Raw genomic sequence first — 8267 nt, forward strand, 5'->3', positions numbered from 1 at the left:
AATACGTCAAATACGCAGGGTCACAGGGAATTTACATAAAACACGCCCACATCATCCCCATTTGAATTAGGTGGGTTTACGCCGCCACACATACGTTACGCCGCCGTAACTAAGGGCGCAAGTTCTTTCTGCATACGGAACTTGCGCCCTAAGTTACGGCGGCGTAACGTATCTGACATACGTTACGCCGCGCCCTGGCAGATACTGCAACGTATCTGAATCCGGCCCCCAGAATATTTACACATGAACCGCAAGTGACTGCTGATGACGTCATTCCGCGTTCTCTTGTTGGCTCCCCAGTGCATCCTGGGAGATCTCATACCTGCAAAACAAAGCAACGCTAAAGACGGAATAAAAGCCCCTCAAAAGCTGCAGGGGCTGTTAGGGAGCGTCGTCATAGACTTCTAGGGAGGCTTTGGAGATACTTTAACCAATTCAATACCGGGGGGGGGGGGGGGTACTGATACACCTTCCTGCCCAGGCCAATTTTCAGATTTCAGCGCTGTTGCAATTTGAATGACAATTGCGCGGTCGTGCTACACTGCACCCAAACAAAGAGATTTCTTTTGGTGGTATTTGATCACCTCCGCGTTTTTTTTTTTTTGCGCAAATAAAATAAAAAAAGACCGAAAATGTCTAAAACAATTAAAGTTTTTCTTTGTTTCTGTTATTTTTTTGGTAAATAAGTAAGTTTTCTTCTTCAAAGACGAGCACTGAAATGGCTGCACTGATGAGGTGGCACTAATGATGGACACTGGTATGCGGCACTAAAGGGCACCAATAGGCAGCACTGGTGGGCACTCATAGGCGGCAGTGATGAGTACTTATGGGTGGCACTGATAGGTAGGCATGGATGGGCACTGATAGGTGGCACTGGTATGCGGCACTGATGAGTACTTATGGGTGGCACTGATAGGCAGCACTCATAGGCACTGATGTGTACTTATGAGTGGCATGGATGGGCGCTGATAGGTGGCACTGGTATGCGGCACCAATAGGTGGCACTGATGGGCACTCATAGGTGGCACTGATAGGTACTTATTTCGAAAACAATTTAAGTTTTTCTTTGTTTCTGTTATTTTTTGGTAAATAGGTACGTTTTCTTCTTCAATGACGGGCACTGAAATGGCTGCACTGATGAGGTGGCACTAATGATGGGCACTGATAGGTGGCACTGGTATGCGGCACTAAGGGGGAACCAATAGGCAGCACTAATGAGTACTTATGGGTGGCACTGATAGGTGGCATGGATGGGCGCTGATAGGTGGCACTGGTATGCAGCACCAATAGGTGGTACTGATGGGCACTCATAGGCGGCACTGATAGGTACTTATGGGTGGCACTGCTAGGTGGGATGGATGGGCACTGATGGGTGGCATTGCTGGGCATCACAGATTTAATTTGTTTCATAATAGTGCCAGTCAGTTCCCATTTGGCACTGATTGGCACATATTTGCATATGTGGATTGCCATGGGGGATGTACCTCGCCATCCACATGCTTGGGGGCTTCACTGGTGGTCCTGGCGACTTCCCTGGTGGTTCAGTGTGGGCATCCATGGGGGGGGGCTGCGCTGATTGTCAGGAGAACCGCCGATCGGCTCTCCTCTACTCGTGCCTGTCAGACGCGAGTGAGGAAAAGCCAATCAACGGCTCTTCCTGTTTACATCGTGATTGGACACGGCTGATCACGCGGTAAAAAGCCTCCGTCGGACCGAGATCGGTGTAGTGATGCGTCAAGACTGACACCCCGCACCACCGATCGCTGCGATGCGCGCCCCCCCCCGCGGCATCCGTTATCCTGCTGGACGTCATATGACGCCCGGCTAAAGGCTAGAAAGCCATCAACCAATAGCCATTCACCACCGGGGGGTGGGGCTATGGTGGCCCTTTGAGAAAGGCGGTTTGACGAAACGCCACGTCAGGGAGACGTCACACAGTTGATGACGTCACCCGCTGACAAACAAAGAGGTTCCACATTTCCTGCACGCAGGGCAGCCCATTGACATGAATTGGCTTCCCTACATACGAGGTGCGGAAATGCGCACATGCTCGGTCGCTCCTGCAGGGGGAGCCTCACCTGTGTCCTCCATGTCCATCTCCAGTCCACCATGATTCTCCACCTGCCAGTGTTCGCTGTTTTGACCCTCTTGTGCCTTAGCAACCCGCCGCCTAGTGTGCATTGTATGCCCCCCATGACTCCAAGTGCCCCCTGGAGCCCCCACCACCTAGTGTGCCCCCCATGACTCCAAGTGCCCCCTGGAGCACCCACCACCTAGCACAGGTTTTCTCAATCGGGGTTCTGTGAGAGGTCCCCGGTGCTTCTGCCACACTCCACCCGCCAGTGGCATTCAGCTGATGGGCGGATCGCATCCCCTCTGCCGACGCAGGGAAGTGGCTGAGATAGTGCTAGACGTGGTGTGCTGTTCCCTGGGGGAGGTGGCAAGGAATAGCACACAAGAGGATCCCAACCGCTTCCCTGCTGCACCCTACTCTACATTCCAGGTGTTTGTGACATCCCCTGGGAAGGGCAGGACGGGAGGAAGGGCTGACAGGGAACAGCACAACACAAGAGGATCCCAACCGCTTCCCTGCCTGCCCCTCCTCTCCATCCCAGGTGTTTGTTGTTCCCTGCTGGACCCTCCTCTCCATCCCAGGTGTTTGTATGCAGCATCCCCTAAGGACAGGATGGGAGGAGGGGCCGGCGGGGAACAGCACAACACAAGAGGATCCCAACCGCTTCCCTGACATGCTCTGCATAGAAAGGAAGCCAGTACTGTAATGTGCCATGCTGTAACCCTGCCCTCTTGTAATGTGCCCCCCTGCCCCTGCTTCCCCTTGTGCACTGTTTATCTCACGCTGGACCCAGAGTTGGGCAGTAGAAGTGTCGCAGTGCGTCAGCAGAGGGGGAAGCGATCCGCCCCTCAGGGAGATTGTGACGGAGCCTCAGCTGAGAACCCCGGCACTAGGCGTCGGGGGCTCCAGGGTGCGGTAGCATTCCCTCCATACAATAGGTGGCGCTGTGTTCCGGCAGCAATAGGAGGGCACTTCCCGTCTACTGACCGAACAAACAAGAGGTGGGCTGAGCGCTTCTCAGCCATTCACAGGGAGCTTTGTATTTCTAATCCATGATTAGTCCGATTGGCTGAAGTGGAGAGGCGGGCAGATGACGTCACTGGCCCGGATTCAGAAAGATTTGCGCTCTATTTGCGGAGGCGCAGGGCAACGATTTTGCCCTGCGCCCCCGCAAATATTTTGCGCTGCCCTCGATTCACGGAGCAGTAGCTCTGTAAATTGCGAGGGCGCGCCGGCAAAATTGCCCGGTGTAAGCGCGCGCAATGTAAATGATCCCGCCGGAGGCGGGAATCATTTAAATTAGGCGCGCTCCCGCGCCGAGCATACAGCGCATGCTCCGTCGGGAAACTTTCGTGACGTGCATTGCGGCAAATGATGTCGCAAGGACGTCATTTGCTTCAAAGTGAACGTGAATGGCGTCCAGCACCATTCACGATTCACTTACGCAAACGACGTCAAATTCGAACGGCGCGACGCGGGAACGACGGGTATCCTTTAGCATTGGCTGCCCCTGCTTTTAGCATGTGCAGCCTTACGCTAAAGACGCCGTATGCAACCGACGTAACTTGCGTACGCAGGGGGCGCGCAACATTGTGAATCGGCGTAAGTATGCAATTTGCATACTATACGCTGAGCACAACGGGAACGCCCCCTAGCGGCCATCGCAAGAATGCAGCCTAAGATATGAGGGCATAAGAGCCTTATGCCGCGCATATGTTAGGCTGCAGTCGGCGTTACGATGTTCCTGAATCAGAAGTCGTTACGCCGGGGCAAGTAAGCAATTGCACTGCGTAACTATGGTTACGCAGACGCAATTGCTCTTTGAATCTGGGCCAATGTCTCCACATTGTATCCATTGATAATAAAAATAAAAGGCTTCCTGTGATTGGCTGAGAAACGCTGGTCTCTTGTTTGTTCCGCCAGCAGACAGGAAGTCTCTGAATTGCTGCCAGAACAAATATGTATCCATTGCCCTCTAATCAAAGCTTCCTCTGATTGGCCGAAGTGGAGATAGTGGGGTCATCTGCTCGCCTCTCCACCTCAGCCAATCAGAGGAAGCTTTGCATCTACTGATGAGAATAAAAGGCTCCCTGTGAATGGCTGAGAAGCGCTCAGCCCGCCTCTTGCCACCAGAACTAGTGTCCCCATTGGGGGAGTTTTCCCTTCACTTCCTGTCCCATAGCCAAACAGGAAATCCTACAAATTAAGGAAGACCCCCAAGTCACCAGAACTAGTGTCCCCATTGGGGGAGATTTCCCTTCACTTCTTACCACATAACTAAACAGGAAGTGAGAGGAAATCCCTACAAATGAAGGGGGACCCCCCGGTCACCAGATCTAGTGTCCTTATTAGGGAGATTTCCCATAGCAGAAAGTGAGAGGAAATCCCTGCAAATTAGGGGGGACCCCTAGGTCACCACAACTAGTGTCCCTCTTGTGGAGATTTTCTTTCACTTTCTATCACATAACCAAACAGGAAGTGAGAGGAAATCTCTATAAATGAAGGCGGACCCCCAGGTAACCAGTACTAGTGTCCCCATTTGGGGAGATTTCCCTTCATTTTCAACCTCATAGCCAAACAGGAAGTAAGTGGAAATCCCTACAAATTAAGGAGAACCCCCGGGCCACCAGATCTAGTGTTCCCATTGGGGAGATTTCACTTCACTTCCCATCCCATAGCCAAACAGGAAGTGAGAAAATCTACAAATTAAGGGGACCCCCCCCCCCCTGTCACCAGAACTAATGTCCCCATTGGAGAGATTTCCCTTCACTTCCTGTCCCATAGCAGAAAGTGAGAGGAAATCCCTGCAAATTAAGGGGGACCCTGTGTCACCAGAACTAGTGTCCCTAATGTGGAAACTTCCTTTCACTTCCTATCCCATAACCAAACAGGAAGTGAGAGGAAATCTCTATAAATTAAGGGGGACCCCCAGGTCACCAGAACTAGTGTCCCCATTGGGGGATATTCCACTTCACTTCCTGTCCCATAGCCAAACAGGAAGTGAGAGGAAATACCTACAAATGAAGGGGATCTCAAGGTCATCAAAACTAGTGTCCCCATTGGAGGAAATTTCCCTTCACTTCCAACCTCATAGCCAAACAGGAAGTGAGTGGAAATACCTACAAATTAAAGGGACCCCCAGGTCATAACAACCATTGTCCCTATTGGGGAGAGTTCCCTTCACTTCCCATCTCATAACCAAACAGGAAGTGAGAGGAAATCCCTGCAAATTAAGGGGGACCCCCAGGTCAACAGAACTGGGTGTCCCCATTGGGGAATTTCCTTTCACTTCCTATCCCATAACCAAAGAGGAAGTGAGAGGAAACCGCTACAAATTGAGGACCCCCATGATCACCAGAACTAATGACCCCATTGGGGAGATTTCCATTTACTTCCTGTCCCATAGTTAAACAGGAAGTGAGTGGAAATCCCTACAAATGGAGGACCCCCAGGTCATCATTAAAAGTGACCCTATTGGGGGAGATTTCCTTTCACTTCCAACCTCATAGCCAAACAGGAAGTGAGTGGAAATCCCTACAAATTAAGGGGACCTCCAGGTCACCAGAACTATTGTCCCTATTGGGGAATTTCCTTTCACTTCCTATCCCATAACCAAACAGGAAGTGAGTGGAAATCCCTACAAATGGAGGACCCCCAGGTCATCATAAATAGTGACCCCATTGGGGAGATTTCCTGTCACTTCCTGTCCCATAGAAGGAAGTGAGAGGAAATCCCTGAAAATTAGGGGGGACCCCTAGGTCACCACAACTAGTGTCCCTATTGTGGAGATTTTCTTTTACTTCCTATCACATAACCAAACAGGAAGTGAGAGGAAATCTCTATAAATGAAGGCGGACCCCCAGGTAACCAGTACTAGTGTCCCCATTTGGGGAGATTTCCCTTCATTTCCAACCTCATAGCCAAACAGGAAGTGAGTGGAAATCCCTACAAATTAAGGAGAACCCCCGGGCCACCAGATCTAGTGTCCCCATTGGGGAGATTTCACTTCCCTTCCTGTCCCATAGCCAAACAGGAAGTGAGAAAATCTCTACAAATTAAGGGGACCCCCCCCCCCCCTGTCACCAGAACTAATGTCCCCATTGGGGAGATTTCCCTTCACTTCCTGTCCCATAGCAGAAAGTGAGAGGAAATCCCTGCAAATTAAGAGGGACCCTGTGTCACCAGAACTAGTGTCCCTAATGTCCCTATCCCATAACTAAACAGGATGTGAGAGGAAATCTCTATAAATGAAGGGGGACCCCCAGGTCACCAGTACTAGTGTCCCCATTGGGGGAGATTCCACTTCACTTCCTGTCCAATAACAAAACAGGAAGTGAAAGGCAATCCCTACAAATTAAGGGGGACCCCCAGGTCACCAAAACTAGTGTCCCCATTGGAGGAGAGTTCCCTTCGCTTCCAATCTCTTAACCAAACAGAGATTTCCATTTACTTCCTGTCCCATAGCCAAACAGGAAGTGAGAGGAAATACCTACAAATGAAGGGGATCTCAAGGTCATCAGAACTAGTGTCCCCATTGGGAAGATTTCCCTTCAAATTAAGGGGACCCCCAGGTCACCACAACTATTATTCCTATTGGGGAGAGTTCCCTTCGCTTCCCATGTCATAACCAAACAGGAAGTGAGAGGAAATCCCTGCAAATTAAGGGGGACCCTCAGGTCACCAGAACTAGTGTCCCCATTGGTTATGGGATAGGAAGTGAAAGGAAATTCCCCAATGGGGACACTAGTTCTGGTGACCTAGGGGTCCTCAATTTGTAGGGGTTTCCTCTTACTTCCTGTCTGGTTATGGGATAGGAAGTGAAAGGAAATTCCCCAAACAGGAAGTGAGAGGAAACCCCTACAAATTGAGGACCTCATGGTCATCATAAATAGTGACCCCATTGGGGAGATTTCCATTTACTTCCTGTCCCATAGCAGAAAGGGAGAGGAAATCCCTGCAAATTAAGGGGGACCACTAGGTCACCAGAACTAGCCTCCCCATTGGGGGAGATTTCCTTTCACTTCCCGTCCCATAACAGGAAGTGAGAGGAAATCCCTGCAAATTAAGGGGGACCCCAAGTTCACCAGAACTAGCCTAGATTTCCCTTCATTTCCTGTCCCATAACAAACAGTAAGTGAAGAAATCCCTGTAACTGAAGGGGGACCTACGTCACCAGAACTAGTGTACCCATTGGAGGGGGGGGAGATTTCCTTTCACTTCCTGTCCCATAGCCAAACAGGAAGTGAGAGGCAATCCCTACAAATTAAGGGGGACCCCAAGTTCACCAGAACTAGTGTCCCCATTGGGAAGATTTCCTTTCACTTCCTATCCCATAACCAAACAGGAAGTGAGAGGAAACCACTACAAATTGAGGACCCCTAGGTCACCAGAACTAATGTCCCCATTGGGGAGATTTCCATTTACTTCCTGTCCCATAACAAAACAGGAAGTGAGTGGAAATCCCTACAAATGGAGGACCCCCAGGTCATCAGAACTAGTGTCCCCATTGGAGAGATTCCCCTTCACTTCCTGTCCCATAGCCAAACAGGAAGTGAGAGGAAATCCCTGCAAATTAAGGGGAACCCCTAGGTCACCAGAACTAGTGTCCCCATTGGGGAGATTTCCATTTACTTCCTGTCCCATAGCCAAACAGGAAGTGAGAGGAAATACCTACAAATGAAGGGGGACCCCTAGGTCACCAGAACTAGTGTCCCTAACGTGGAAATTTCCTTTCACTTCCTATCCCATAACCAAACAGGAAGTAAGAGGAAATCTCTATAAATGAAGGGGGACCCCCAGGTAACCAGTACTAGTGTCCCCATTGGGGGAAGATTCCACTTCACTTCCTGTCCCATAATAAAACAGGAAGTGAGAGGAAATCCCAACCCCTAGGTCACCAGAACTAGCCTAGATTTCCCTTCATTTCCTGTCCCATAACAAACAGTAAGTGAAGAAATCCCTGTAAATGAAGGGGGACCCCCAGGTAACCAGAACTAGTGTCCCCATTGGGGAGATTTCCCTTCACTTCCTGTCCCATAGCCAAACAGGAAGTGCGGGGCAATCGCTACAAATTAAGGGGGACCCCAAGTTCACCAGAACTAGCGTCCCCATTGGGGAGATTTCCCTTCACTTCCTGTCCCTGCTCAGCAGACTCCTCCTCCATCGTCCGGAAACACAATAACGCACAACAAGA

The sequence above is a fragment of the Rana temporaria genome, chromosome 5, assembly GCF_905171775.1.
Source record: "Rana temporaria chromosome 5, aRanTem1.1, whole genome shotgun sequence".
Classification (NCBI taxonomy): domain Eukaryota; kingdom Metazoa; phylum Chordata; class Amphibia; order Anura; family Ranidae; genus Rana; species Rana temporaria.